The following is a 16,180-nucleotide window of genomic DNA, read 5'->3' on the forward strand; positions in this document are numbered from 1 at the left end:
TTCTCCTTTAGACAGATCTTCTAGGCAGAAAATAAATAGAGAGATACAGGACCTAAGTGAGACTATAAATAGAATGGGCTTGACAGATATCTATAGAATTTTCCACCCTATGTCCACAACATACACATTTTTCTCATGTTGGCATGGAACCTTTTCAAAGATTAATCATATGTTTGACCACAAATCAACCCTTCACAGATTTGAAGGCATAGAAATTATATCTAGGATCTTCTCTGACCATGATGAAATTAAACTCAAGATTAATTTCAGGAAACACCCTCGAAAATACACAAACACATGAAAACTGAACAAACTACTTCTGAATGACTTCTTCATTACTGAAGAAACTAAGTCTGAAATAAAAAATTTATGGAAAAAAATGATAATGTGTACATAAGTGTCCATAATCTATGGGACTACGCAAAAGCAGGCATAAGAGGGAAATTCATAGCAATTAGTGCACATAAGAAAAGGATGGAAAGATAGCAAATAGATAACCTAACATCATGCCTCAGGGAATGGGAAAAATAACTAAGAAATCCCAAAAATTCCAGGCGAAATGAAATAATAAAGGTTCAAGTAGAAATAAATGAAATAGAAAAAAACAAAAAACATACAGAAAATAAATGAAAGCAAAAGCTGATTCTTTGAAAAGATTAACAAGATCGACACACTGTTGGCTAGACTGATCAAGAAAAAGAAAGGAAGAAACCAGATAAATCAAATATATGATGAAACAGGCAATATTACAACAGAAATAGTAAAATACAAAATATCATTAGAGGATACTATGAGTGACTATATGCCAACAAACAAGGTAACTTAGAGGAGATAGACAAATTCCTGGATGCATATAATCTACCAAGATTGAATCAGGAGGACACAGAGAACCTGAATAGACCCATAACAAGCCAGGAGATTGAATCAGTAGTAAATAACCTCCTGACAAAGAAAAGCCCAGATCCAGATGGCTTCACTTCTGAATTCTACAAAACTTTTAAGGAAGCGTTAATCCCTATCCTACTCAAATTATTTTGAAAGATCCAAAAGAAAGGAAACCTTCCAAATTCATTTTATGAAGTCTCCATCATCCTCATTCCCAAAACAGATAAAGACATGACAAAAAACGATAACTACAGACCAATATCATTGATGAATATCGATGCAAAAATTCTCAACAAGATACTCACAAATCATATCCAACAACCTATAACAAAGATTATTCATCATGACCAGGTAGGCTTTATCCCAGGGATGCAAGGGTAGCTCAACATATGCAAGACCATAAATACAATACATCATATTAACAGAAAGAAAGATAGAAACCATATGATCATTTCAATTGATGCAGAGAAAGCATTTGATAAAATACAACATCCTTTTATAATTAAGATCCAGTAAGATTGGTATAGAAGGGTCATTTCTAAACACAATAAAAGCAATCTATGAAAAACCTACAGCTAACATTATACTGAACAGGGAAAAGCTAAAAGCTTTTCTGCTGAAAACAGGTACTAGGCAAGGCTGCCCACTTTCTCCACTGCTCTTTAATATAATACTGGAGGTCTTAGCTAATGCAATTAGAGAAGAGAATGATATAAAAAGATTTCAAATAGGCAAAGAAGATTTGAAAATATCTTTATTCACAGATGACATGATTGTATACTTAGAAGACCCAAAGGTCTCCATGAAAAACTCCTTTCAGTAGTAAGTGAATATAGTAAAGTGGCAGCATACAGAATCAGCATCCAAAAATCTATAGCATTTCTATATATGAACAGCAAGTTGAACGAAGCTAAAGAAAGGAATTCCTTTCGCCATAACCATGAGATGCATAAGATACCTAGGGATAAACCTAACTAAGGAAGTCAAAGACCTTCATAAAGAAAACTATGAAAATCTTTAAAAAGATATGGAAAGTAACATAAAAAAGTGGAAGGAAATAACATGCTCCTGGATTGGAATAATTAACATAATCAAAATGGCAATTCTATCCAAATTCATCTACATGTTTAATGCAATTCCAATCAAAATACCAGAAATATTCTTCACAGATCTAGAAAAGACAATCATAGAATTTGTCTGGAATCATAAAAAAACTTGTATTGCAAAAGCAATCCTGCACAAGAAGAATGGAGTAGGAGGCATATCACTCCCTGATCCCAAGATATACTATAAAGCTGTGATCATCAAAACAGCATGGTATTGGCAGAAATACAGACATGTGGACCAATGGAACAGAATAGAGACCCCAGAAATAACCCCCAAAGCCTACAGACAACTGATTTTTGACAAAAGTTATCAGTCAATTCATTGGGAAAAGGAAAATCTCATTAGTATATGGTGCTGTAAAAACTGGGTATCCACCTGCAGAAAGATGAAACTGAACCCGTCTTTCACCATTAAGAAAAATCAACTCAAAATGGATCAAAGATGCGAACCTAAGACTTCAAACAATAAAACTACTGGTGAGAAATGCTGGGGAAACTCTGGGAGACATTGGAGTAGGCAAAGACTCCAAAAGCACAGGCAATAATCCCTAAAACAGACAAGTGGGACTATATCAGACTAAGAAGTTTCTGCACAGCAAAGGACATAGTAATTAGTGTGAATCGACAACCTCATGCAGATAAAAACCACAATGAGATACCACCTAACCCCTGTCAGAATGGCAAAGATTAAGAATATAAAAAGTGATAAGTGTTGGCGGGGATGTGGTGAAAAAGGAACTCTCCTACACTGTTGGTGGGAATGTAAACTGGTTCAGCCACTGTGGAGAACAATATGGAGGTTCCTCAAAGATCTACAAATAGCACCACCATTTGATCCAGCAATCCCACTTCTGAGTATCTACCCAAAGGACAGGAAAATGCTCAGTCAGAAAAGTGATTGGACATCAATGTTCATTGCAGCATTATTCATGCTCGCCAAGACACAGGACCAACCTAAATGTCCATGAACTGATGATTGGATTGGAAAAGTGTGGTATATATACTCTATGGAATACTACTCAGCCATAAAAAAATAACAAGACCCTGGAATTTGATAGAAAATGGTCAGATATGGAGGATCTATTGCTGAGTGAAGTAAGCCAGGCTATGAAAGAAAGATATTGTATGTATCCACTTAATGTATACTCAATTATCCACACTCTGTGGTAGGGAGTGAAATATTGGAGGACATAAAAGCAGTGAAAATACTTAACGAGTATAAGACAGTGTGGAAAGGGAGGAGGGAGAAGAGAAGAGTACAGAGAAAGATAGCAAGAGAACAAATATAGAGGCATGACATTAGTAGGACACGTATAGGGTTTATTACCTATTGATGAAGACGTGTATGGTATTCTCAACTGGATTGGTCTGAGAAGTATTTCATGTTGGGTAAGGTCTTTTACAAGCAAAATGAGAAATAGTGATTGACTGGTTATTAAAAAATAATTGGAACAATAATAATAATGATCGGGAAAAACAATGAAAAGCTATTAGATGATGAAATGGGGATTTTTATGTCTCTCTATTGACTGACATGCATGGTATTCCTTCTGGAAAAAGAAATGTATACACTGTAAGGTTATATGTGATTCAATGTAAAACAAGATTATGATGATAATAAATTTTTAAAAAAGAAATAGACTTGATAATATATGGTTAATGAATTTGACAAAGTTAAAAAAAGATATGTTTCTGGACTTATGGAACATGATAACTCTTGTATACTTCTAGTGGGAATGAAAATGGAACAAGGCACTTTGAAAAATAGTTAGAAAATTCATTAAAAGGTAATTGAATACCTATATATGACTCCACCTTCCTACTTTCAGGTAGTTACCCTGGAAAAATGAAAATACTTATTCATACAAATACTCATATCTCAAGGTTTTGAAAAGCTTTATTTATAATAGCCAAAACAATACACAATTTAAATGCCTATCAATAGGCGAATGATTGAAAAAGTTGCATTATATCAACAGAATGGAATACCACCCAACATCAAACTTAATAAATTATTGATACAGGCAACATAGATGAGTCTTAAAGAATAATACCAAGTTGAAGGCAGCTAGCTCATAAAAGAATACATAGTATATAATTCTAAACAACCCAAATTATTTTATGGTGACAGCATGCAGTTTGTTGATAGCCAGGGTCCAGACTTAAGGAGAAGATAAAGAGAGAATGACTAAAGACAGGAGGAAACTTTGATGGATGATGGGTATATTTATCACTTGATTGTGGTGATGATTCACTTCATGTGTATACATATAAACACATATATTCACACTTAGATCAAATCATATACCATTTTTTAAATTCCAGAGATTGTGTGTGCTTGCCAGGGGAGACAGGGGCGGAGGGAGAGTGAGGGAGAGGGAGAAAACACACACTGTACTGAATAAAAGTCACTCTGCAATCCCTTTTCCCACATTTGTTCATTTTTGCAAGTTACCAGGACCAGGATTTAAACCATGGTTGGCTGTGTGGGGTCCAGCTCCAAAAATCACTAGGCTACTAGGCTGGTCCCCAAATTGTATACTTTAAATATGAACTTTTTAATGTATGTGTGATATTCTTCAATACACTTAAAAAAACTTGAAAATGTTCTAAAAAGTAAAATTAAAGTTAGTCCAGCACAAATTACAAATTGTAAATGCAAAAATTCTAAAAGAAAACACAAATGCAAAAACTTAAGGCTATACCACTATGCAAAAATAAAAATACATTGCAGCCAAACTTACTTTTTCACAGGAGTGAAAGTATGATTTATAACTAAAAACTAATTATTTTAAGTCATGAAGATAACAGAGTAGAGTAAAAAATGATTAATTCTCAATATATTCAGAAACAACACTTGACAAAATTTGACACTCATTTTTGATTTTTTAAATAATATCTAGGAGAAGAAGGGAAGTTCATTTATATGATAAAAAGTCTCTATAATAAAATCTTCAACAAATATATTATTTAATGATAAAATTGGAAAGCTTTGCTTCAAGTTTAAGAATAAGACAAAGAGCTCCACTATTATATTACTCTCTCTGAGTCTCAGTCAATGAAGTAAAGAACACTTAGAAATAATAAGGAATTTTAAATTAATAAAGAAATTCTCATTATCCAGAAGTAAAATGATTGTATTGGTACAGGGTATATAAGTGAACTATTTAACCATATAGAAAAAGCTGAGCAAGTTTAGTATATATAGAAATCCATATTAGCCTACCAATTGCCTATCTGCACCATCAAAATATTTAGTCAATACAAATTTTAGAAGCTATTATTTACATATTTACATTTTTTTAAAAAACTTGCAAATGAACCTAATGAAAGATGTATAAAACCTCTATTGTTAAAATTTATAACTACATTGAGAAGTTACATAAAGACTATCTAAAGAAATGAAAAGATATATAGTATTCATGAATTCTTCATCAAATAATTTATATATTCAATTAAACTATGAATATGGTCCCAATAAAACAGTTTTTTAAATTCACATAGGATTGCAAAGAATTAAAAATACCAAAGACATTTTTGAAAGAAAACAAGGTGTGAAAACTTGCTTTGTGAGAATGGTATATTATAAACTTATAGAAATAAAGACTGTGATATTGGTGAACACAGATCAATGAAACAGAATAAAGAGCTTTTTGTAAAGAGTTATTTTATTTAACTTTATTTATTTATTTAAATTTGACCAGAGAGGAACAGAGTGAGAGAGAAAGAGAGGGAAAGTGAGAAAGCAAGTTGCCAGGTCCAGGACTTGAACTGTGTGTGGTCAGTCATGTAGGAGTCCAGTACCCTTAAATGAATATGGTCCCAATAAAACAGTTTTTTAAATTCACATAGGATTGCAAAGAATTAAAAATACCAAAGACATTTTTGAAAGAAAACAAGGTGTGAAAACTTGCTTTGTGAGAATGGTATATTATAAACTTATAGAAATAAAGACTGTGATATTGGTGAACACAGATCAATGAAACAGAATAAAGAGCTTTTTGTAAAGAGTTATTTTATTTAACTTTATTTATTTATTTAAATTTGACCAGAGAGGAACAGAGTGAGAGAGAAAGAGAGGGAAAGTGAGAAAGCAAGTTGCCAGGTCCAGGACTTGAACTGTGTGTGGTCAGTCATGTAGGAGTCCAGTACCCTTAACCACCACACCACCTGCCAGCCACCAGAATAAAGAGTTTTGAATCAGCACTAAGTATAAATTGATGTTTGATTTATTAAGATGTTACTTCAGGGTACTGTAGAAGTGTGAAGTTTTTAGTAAACCATGCTGGAATAATTAACTATCAATTTGTTTTTAAAGGTAAGCTCCTGACTTGAATCATATCAAGAAAAGAATCAATTTATAAAGATCTGAGTTGGTCTTCAAGATCTAAAATTTAAAGGTAAAAAACTGTAAAGCTTTTAAGAGATAACATCTTTAGATGTCAGGGTAAGAAAGGATTTCTTAAATAAGATACCAAATGCAGAGCCATAAAGATTTATGAAGAAGAGTATATTAAATAATTTCTGTTACTCAAAGGCATTTTAATACAAAGATAAGATCAGTTACAGAATGAGAAAAGATAGTTGCAATAGCTATAGTGAACAAAGAACTAGTATCGAGAATATATAACAAAATCTCAAAAGTCAATGTGAAACAAAACAGATAATTTAAAACGTAAATTGGCTAAGAGTTGGAAGAGGTATTCCACAAAAAAAGTGTTTCTAAATGACCAATAAGTAAGTCAAAGTTAACATGAATATTTATTTATTTAAAGAATTGTTTATTTAATTTTATTTATTTTTATCATTTTTTACTTTGATGAGAGAAAGAAGGGAGAAAGAGAAAGTGAGAAAGCAAATCACCAGGTCCAGACTTGAACCATAGTTGGACATGTGGGAGTCTAGCACCTCAACCACCATGCCACTTGTGAGCCCAAACATGAATATTTATTAGTAATCAGGGAAAAGCATGTAACAATTACAATGAGATACTTATACACATACTCCCTATTATCAGATACTAAAATAACATGACTATACTAAATGTTAGCAAGGATATGAAATAATAATAATGATAAATAATAATAACTCTTTAAAATGTTTTCATATATTAAAACATTTTGGAAACTGGAATGACATTATCTATTAATGCTACAAGTTGGGGGAAAAAGGTTAGTATAGTTGAAAAAATACACAGTCTATGAGCTTGCCTTTCCATTTTTAGTGTATATTCTATAATTTGAATATTTCTATTTAAGGAAAACAAGATGCAAAAATATTCAATGCAGCATTTTCCAACTTTTCCAAAAACTCAAAATAGCACTTTAATAATATAATGGATAAACAAACTGTGATATCAATAAATCATAGAATACTATACAGTGAAAAAATTAATGAATTAGTTCTGTTTACAACATTATGGTTAAAACTTATAATCTAAATATTGAGTGAAAAATATCAGGTTATAGAAAATACATGCAGTATGGTTCTATTTAAATATTGCTCAAATCAGGCAACATTAAAGTATTTTGTTTAGGAATGCATGAATGAGAACTAATTCTAAAGAAAAATAAGCAATAAAATATTAGTTCATAAGTAAAATGGTCATTTTACTGTGTGACACTAATCATTTTACTTGTGTGACAGTAATGAAAATATTAGTGTCAGGGCAGTATTTACCCCAAAGAGGATGGAATGGTGGGAAGAGATACATGTGGGTTTTTGGGGAGGATAATATTCTTTGCTTGCTCTATGTAATAGTCACATGAGTGGTGTTCATAGCAATTTATTAAACTGAAAAGTCATTTTGTGGGCATTTATGGGCATAAATAGCATTATCTAAAAAAGGAATTTATAAAATAAAAAGCATACAAGTCTTTGGAGAACCAAATGCAAATGCATGTTTGGCTCTTTTCTTGGTCTGGGCCAGGTCTTGTCATTATTGTTAAAACTGCATTGTCAATCGCTCTCTCTTTTATTTGAAGAGGTTTTGCTCTAGGGAATATACACTCGCCAGAAAGCCAGATAGAGACGGAGAGACAGAAAGCAAGAAATCACCACTGGGTGTGGGGGGGTGGCCATACCACAATCCCTTCTCCTGCATTCTCCTTTGGGATCTTGGGCATGCTCATACATGTTCCCAGAGAGAGTCTAAGCCACTGGGTCTGGGACTCGAACTGTGGTCAACTACATGGGACTCCAGCAACATAGCCATTACTCCATCTGCTGGTCCCACTTGTCAGTCTCTTAAGAGGCATTATAGCACACATCAGCAAAAGGATTTAGATGAGGGTGTTGTGTGCATCCTTAAACACTATTCCACGGTTAGAAGTGAGGTCTCTTAAAAGCTTTATTCTTGCTTCTTACATCACCCATTTCTACAATCTAAAAACCAAAGTCTTTAGACTGCAGCCCACAAGATTTAAGGGAAAATATTGTGTTGCTTTGAGCTGAAGGTAAAGACTCATGACTTGAGTGTAACCAGTCATGATGGAGCACTTCACCTACTCAGTGGAGGCTGCAAATTGCCCCTTCATGTGAACTGACAACACCTAAGAGCATTGGATTGGCTTGGCAGTGAATCAGGGAAAGCTGTGTTGAAGTGAAAATAATCTGATACACAAAAATGTTCTAAATCGTTATAATGGTAGAGAAATGTTATGGTTGCTGGAAAAGCAAGTCATTACTGGAGGCAAATGACTGAACTAAAGAAATTTGATTTCCCCTGGATTTTAACTTCATGGGTGGCTGCCTATAAGAAAACTCAATACATCTCTGAGACTTTTGCCTCTCTGACAATCTGACTGAAATCAGCCTAAGAAATCCGAACGACTTCATTCCACAAGAAATAGAAAAATCTTTGAAAGCTATATTTTTAATAAAAATTCCAAATTCCTTTAAGGTTATAGAATGTTTTTAGTCAGATTAGTTTGTAGAATCATAAAAATTTCAATTTCTTATGTGTAGAAAGAGGAGAATTTGCTCCCCACATAAAAGTGATCCATCTGAGGTAAAATTTAGACAGTGAAGCGTGACTAGATAATGATACAGAAGGGAATTATATCTGGTTATTAGAAAAGTGTTAATTTCTAGAACCAGCAACAGTAATATATAAGAGATAAGAGGGGAAATTGAGAGAAAAATCGCAGTAGTCATCCTGGCTTTAATTTCAGTTCTAGGATGCTAGATGCAAGGGTTTGTTTGGTCTAGTAAAAAACATTGTATCTAGAAGAAAATATGGATAAGTGAGACCACAAGTTACTTGTTTTTCTGTGCTCTGGCTCAACAGATTAAGGTAGAATAGATAGAACATTAGGTATGACATAGACATGACCCTCCTGAGCTTTCTTCCCATAGAAAAATAGGTTACAACACAGATGGGAAGTGAAATGCATAGATAATTGTCCAATTAAACAGTAAACTACTTTGAGGCCAAGTGTCACACCTTTCTTTCATCTCTCTCTACATTCTCCAACCAACCTTAGACTTTCTAACCTAGTGTTCTTGTGAATTATTCCTCCAAGCCCCTCAATTTTCTGAGAGGCAACTTCCTTGTTGTAGGACCACTGAAAAAGCAACAAGAAGAAATCTAATTACTCTTTCATGAAGTTGTCACATCAACTGACTCCATACAGAATTTGATGCTATATTTTCTATCACAAAGAGGATGTCTTATCTACTTTAAGATCTATATTGTACTGGCCCCTGTGACCTGATCTTTGAGGAAGCTACATCCCTCATAATCAACTGAAAATTTTGAGATCCATCCAGTAGCATGCACACTTTGCCAAAATCCTGACAGGATGGAGGAATGTAAGAGAACAGTTGTACCATGATCATACCCCATTGTGGTGTGTTGGGGGGGAGGGGATTTCTCCTCTCTCTCTCTCTCTCTCTTTCTCTGTATCTCTCTCTCTCTGTCTGGAGAGCAAATATACTCTCTAGCAAATTTAAAAAGAAAAATATACTATCGTCTTAGAGGCAATTATAAAGCATGATTAACAAGACTGCTTCAGTTCTTTGTAAATACTGAATGAAGATCTTGGCATCTTTCTTTAACAATTGGCCCAGGCTTAAGGGAGGCAAGAGCTAGTGGGAGAATATCAGTTAGGGTACTTTAACTACATTCAATTCCAACTGACTTAAATAACTAGACCCTTGATCAAATTATCTATTAATAACTGGAATCTCAGAAGTAGGATGGGCTGTAAAAGGTCTTAACCTTGATTGACCTTCTCTGTGCAATTTCCCTGGTTGTGCCCTTTACAAAGTAATGACCACATTCTTATCCTGTTTCTCTCATGGGAAAAAATTCCTCTAATCGTTCCCAGCTCCACAGTAATATCACAATGTCCTGAGGCAGGAAGATAAAGTTCTTATCACAAACTTATAAGCCAATGTCCTGAAAGCTGCACTTATTGGGCTGTTTATATTACTTGCTCATCCCTGGGCCCATGATTATGGACACAGAAATGGAACTGGCTGATGAACATAAACCAAGAAGGCTTGCCCTGAAAGCCAAGAAAAGTCAACTTTCTTTAGTTTCCTAAATGAGGTTAAGAGTAGAAGCTGGGACCTAATTTAGATGTCATAGGAAAGAGAAAAATAATATTCTGGGTAGACAAAATTTTAAAAAAAGGAGAAACAAGGAAACACAAACTTATTGTGATCATTCTCAACTGTAGCTGCACATTAGAATCACATGGAAACATGTACAAATCCTAATGTCTAGGCAATATAACAGGCCAAATAAATCAGGGTCTCTGGAAGGAAGGCTGGGGGGAGCAGTCCTTTTGAGAGCTCCACATTGATTCCAACGTGTTCTTCCATGAGATCACTGCATTGCATGGGAGGCATTTATTACAGGGAGATAGAACTCATATCTATCTGTCAGGTTCTCTTCTCATGTAAGGATGTGAGAAGAGATGAGTTGGTTTTATCCTCCAAGCTTGACAGCTTAAAGCCACCTGAGCTGACAGTTGCGTTTCTCCTTACAAAGTGGCTTAAATGTAGCGGAATTGTACTTTTCTAGCTTCACAATGAACCACACAAAGGTTACAACAGTGGCTAAATCCCTTGTGGAAAGCACAGAGAAAGCCATTGTAAGTATACTGCTTTTCCAGAGTGACAGAAAATAGAGAAGGATTACTGTTGGGTTTAAAATACCATTTCCTTTTCTCCACCATTAGTGGTATTTTTAGCATGTGCAAGCGCAAGTCCAGCATGGTCAGCTGTGGCCCGGCTTTGTTCCGTTTCATTCTCCCGGTCTTACCCTATCCGTTCATCCACGCGCTACTTGTGTTTTCTCTGTTTCTTTCTCTAGATTCTGTAGTTAACCTTCAGAGAATTGAGAGATCCATCAGACACAAAACTGAATTACAACACAGGGAAACCCAGACTCCCTTCAGACTTGTAATTGTACTTTTTTTTGTAAAAAAGAAATAAATGAGAGTTTTTTCTTTCTTGTTTGACTTCTTTTTTTAATTTATTTTAAAGTCTGTCTCTGAACATCATCACAACACACAAAATGCAATTTCCCATCCAGATACACTGTATAGTGGGTTAATCATACAGGTTATCAACACACACACATATAAAACAAGAAATGGAAAATTGTGTGTGTATACATATATATATATAGTATATGTATATTGTATATTATACATATATATGTATATTGTGTATATATATATATATATTTATAAACCTACCAGGACTCAATCTTGGGGGCCTCCATTAATGAGTTTATTTCATCCTAATTGCAACTGAAAGGCCTCGCTTCTTGATACCATAACTGTATTAACAATTCAATGTAATTTCAGCATATTAGCTTTAGGAGGACACAGTCAAATCATAGCTTCCTCCATGTAAGGTGACTTTTGAGGAGAGACTAAAGGAAATGATTGATTAAGCCATGGGGACATCTGGAGGAAGCACTCCAGGAAGAGTGCTTCGCAAGTGTGAAGACTCTGGGATAAAGAGTGTTGGATTGTATAAGGAACAGTGAGGTGAGTAGAGCTGAGGCAAAATAGAAAAGGTAAACGGTTGGGCAGATGTATCAGGCTTTAGATTTTATAACATCTTCGAGAAATTTGGCTTTCGTCTGAAAAAATGGAACTCAGACCACATAGTCAGCCATGCCAGATCCAGCGGCCTTAACTCCCATGCCATATGATGTCATCTGATCTATCTTAACTAAATATGTGCTGAAAAAGTGCTTTAAAAAGTAAGAGTAAACTCAAAGAGGGTTAAATATTTATGGTTTAATCATGGGTTATGGTGTGAGACAAGTCTGTGCCTTAATTTGTTGAATACATTTCTTCTTGGTTTTTGAGTTTCCTCTGCAATGTATTAAATTTTCATACAAACCTAAAACCTGTTTCAAATGCCTTTATTCGGTTCATTGAACTAACTATTGATTACCCTAATACATTAATCATTGAATTACTGTAGCTCTCATTGCCAGCATAAACTCCCATGTTTCCAGTGACTATTTGATCAGTCAGAAAAGGCTCATCATATAAAAGTAAGTCAGTGGAAGGAAACATGTAAAAATACAAGCAGTCATGTTCCTGGGGCAGTAGTGTGTGTGTGTGTGTGTGTGTGTGTGTATACACATATATATTTAATTCTCATTTACGGCTTCCTAAATTTTTATGATAATCATATATGTATGAGGGGACTTCAGAAAGTTCACAGAAATGAATTAAATTATAAGTTTATTTTGGTGGGAAATATTTGAAATTCATACAGTTTTTCATAATACACATTTTCTATAAACTTTTGAAAACCCCTCACATTTAATTTGATAATTAGACAGAAATGTATACACATTTAAATAAGAGAAACAATCCTCTCTCTCTTACAACAAATAACATGCCATTAACATATCTGTAATATTAATGCTATTTCAGTAAAATGTAAATCTCTCTAAAATAAAACTGATTTTGATTCAGGAATAGGCCAGAAATCAGGTCTGTGTCACTTGCTACTTGACAAAAAACAATCTTGAGTTGGTGAGTAGGAAAAGGAATTTATTTCCATGAGGCCAGGGAGAGAGCAGGCTAGAGTCCATAACCATCTTTGCCATAGTGGACAAGATGAAAACCTATATAGGTGAAGAGGTCAATGTGAACATACATCTAAGAACCAAAACGTAAGCTATTTCATTGTCTTGGAGGGAAAATCATGAGAGGTCTTGGTCATTATGTTCAGACAAAATCACGAGGGAGCCTGATAGCATCAGGAAGGCTACCAATGCTTGGAGGGCAGTTTTCCATCCAGCATCCAGAGTAGAATGATTGTTTCAGTTGTCTGCAGGCGCTTAACGCAGTTGTTAAGACAACTCTTAAATCCTGGTTTAGAATCAGTGAGGGTCAAAGTGTAATGTGGATTTGCAGTGCATAAGCTGATAAAATCTGTCAGTCATATACAAGAGGGGATAGAGCTTTTCCCTTCCTGATCTCCACAGTCTGGTATCTGTAAAGATTTAGCAAGGTTAGCATTAACTTTCATTAGTTAAGTATTAGGCCTATGGGTTAATTTATTAAGATGGACTCCCAAAACGAAGTACAATGTAGAGTTGCTTTGGTTCTCTATGGCTTCGCTAAATTTCACAGTAAAGTAAAGAATCAAATATCTCTGCCTGTTCAATATTTCAGTTTAAAGATCTAATAGTCAAATATCAAACTCAACATGACTGGAAAAGTCGTAACACTCCTTTTGTCAAAACAGTCTCTATGCAAATTTTCCTAATTCAGTAAATACTGCCTCTTCTCACTGAGTTTCTCAAGTCAAAAATGTTGGAGTCTCTGACTCCACAGTTTTTATTCTGCAATACCTCTACTAGTTAGCATGACTTGTTGGTAAAACTATAAAAGCCTTCACCAAATTCTTGTACTTCTCACCACCTTAAGGGCTGCCACTTCCTAATTCATCTTCTCCTGACCCATTCAGATTTTCACAGAGCAGCCAGTGATGCTTAAAAAATCCAATTCAGATCAAGTTAATCATCTCCACAAAACATTTGTTTTACTTCCTATCATAGCGAAAATAAAAGCTAAAATCTTTGCTCTAGCCAAACTCTGGATGACTAGAATTTCTACCACTCTCCTCCCTTTTCAAATAAGGCTTCATCCAGAGTGTTCTAGCTGTGTCTCCATGGTGCCACATGAATTCTCCCACGACCTTTTGCATTTCCTATCCTTCCTGCCCTTTCTCTGAATATTTGCATGCCTTCTTTTCCTGTGGACCCTGCTTTAACTTTTGTAGAGACAGTGAGCAGGAAAGTCATATGTAGTCATGTGTAGCATAACTCTGAGGGAATGTCCTGAGGATGCTGCAGTCATTAGGTGATTTTACTTGATACCATCATAGAGTAGACATGCACGAACATAGGAGGTACAGCCTACTCATCATTAGGCGATATGGTATAATCTTATGAGACCATTCATACAGTCTGCCCTAGACTAAAACATGATTATTCAGAGCATGATTATAACTAGAAACAACCAAAGGAGAGACACTTAGAAAAAAAATCTATTCCTAAAGTTTCTTAATTTATTGTTTCTCGACATTCTGATCATAAGTATAATTATCCGGTTCCATTCAATTACTTTTGTTACTTGGGATTGTAAAAATACTTTTTTTTTTACCTTAAATAAATAGTTTAAACAATTACCCCCATAAAAATGTATTAAACATAAAGATCTTCATCACCAATGCAGACAGGCTGGGACAGGAGGGTAGTGGAGGGAGGATGGCTGGCTCTTTGGAAAATGACCAGGCTGGGGTGACTTGGAGCCTCCTGTCACACTGACCGGCTGGTAGGACAGGAGCTCTGGTGCCACCACCCACAGGGAACAGGGATTCGTGGCTGTTCTCTGTGCTCTCATAGCCTTCCCATCTGATCTGGCACAGGTCGACCAAGCAGAGGGAAATGGCTCTCTGAGGAGGCCCAGGCTGGTGTTACGGCCGTAGCACCTGTTTAAACAGCACATTTAACTGGATGATTTACCCAAACTACACACAAAGCATCTACCCACCACAGTGCAGTGAGACAGCAAATGCTAGGGCTGTGAGGTGAGAAGGTGGCACTAAGGTAGCACCTCCCAATCCTGATTGTTCTAATGGGTGGGTATGTGTTGTCTTTTTAAAAGCGCAGGCCCTCATTTCAATGTACAAAATAATGACTTTGATCAATATGAAATTGTATTGAGAACAAAATGGACAACAAAGCAAATAGTACTCTAAGGGGTGGGGGTGGGGGTGGAACTGGGAGGAAAGGCTGAGTCCTTCAGAGCAGAGGGGAGGCAGGGCAGGCTCTGGAGTGCCACGGCAGTCACGCTGCTCCCAGTTTGCCTTCTGTGGCCTCAGGGAGGTCGTTTTTCTTCATTTTTTCCTTTTGGTAGTTGCTTAGAAGTTGAGGCACATGAGCACCTCAACTGTCCTGTAGTTTTTCTGCCACCCCTGCTCTTGTTTGGCCTCCTCTTGAGCTTCAGTCACTTCTTCCCTCTGTCCCTTCCTTTCACGCATCTCTTTATCTTCTCTCTCTTTTCTGTTAATTTCCAGCTCAGCAATTTCATGGTCTGTTTATATACTGTTTGCTTGAACAGTTCAATATCCCCCTTCTCTACATTTGTAGGTTTTCCTTCTTTGTTTTTGTTTTTCTCCCGCCGTTTTTTTTTTTTTTTTTTTTTTTTGTAGAGAGGTTTTTGCCATAGGGCATGTACACTCGCCCAAGGGACAGAGAGAAACAGAGAGACAGAAAGCAAGAAACCACCGCTGAGGAGGGGGGATGGCCACACTGCAATCCCTTCTCCTCCACTCTCCTCTGGGATTTCTGGTGCACACACGGTGTCAGTGTGAATTTTAAGTCACTGGATCAGGGACTCAAACCCGGGATTAGCGGGAGTCCAGCAATGTAGCCATTGCACCATCTGCTAACCCCCTCTCCCGGTCTCTCACAGTGTGTTCCACAGATTCTTGTGCTGCCCGGATTACATCCAGGGCCCTCTTCTCTGACTCCTCATCCACGAGCAACTTGCTGACTTTGTCCACAGCTTCCATAGCCTTTTGGGCTCTGCCTGCATCATCTTCATTTTTGCTATAGGGCACGTGCGCTCGCCAGACAGACAGAGAGAGACATAGAGACAGAAAGCGAGAAATCACCCCCCCAGGGGGGATGGTCA

The 16,180-nt window shown here is 36.0% G+C and overlaps 2 pseudogenes; both read right to left on the bottom strand.

Annotated features, from left to right (window-relative positions):
- The window catches only part of LOC102498274 (tigger transposable element-derived protein 1-like), a 27,276-nt pseudogene extending 11,892 nt beyond the window's left edge, over window positions 1-15,384 (bottom strand).
- Window positions 15,385-15,404: 20 nt separating this feature from the next.
- LOC102498682 (dnaJ homolog subfamily C member 8-like) overlaps window positions 15,405-16,180 on the bottom strand; it is a 59,420-nt pseudogene continuing 58,644 nt past the window's right edge.

The sequence above is a fragment of the Tupaia chinensis genome, unplaced genomic scaffold, assembly GCF_000334495.1.
Source record: "Tupaia chinensis unplaced genomic scaffold, TupChi_1.0 Scaffold000055_1, whole genome shotgun sequence".
NCBI classification, from domain to species: Eukaryota; Metazoa; Chordata; class Mammalia; order Scandentia; family Tupaiidae; genus Tupaia; species Tupaia belangeri.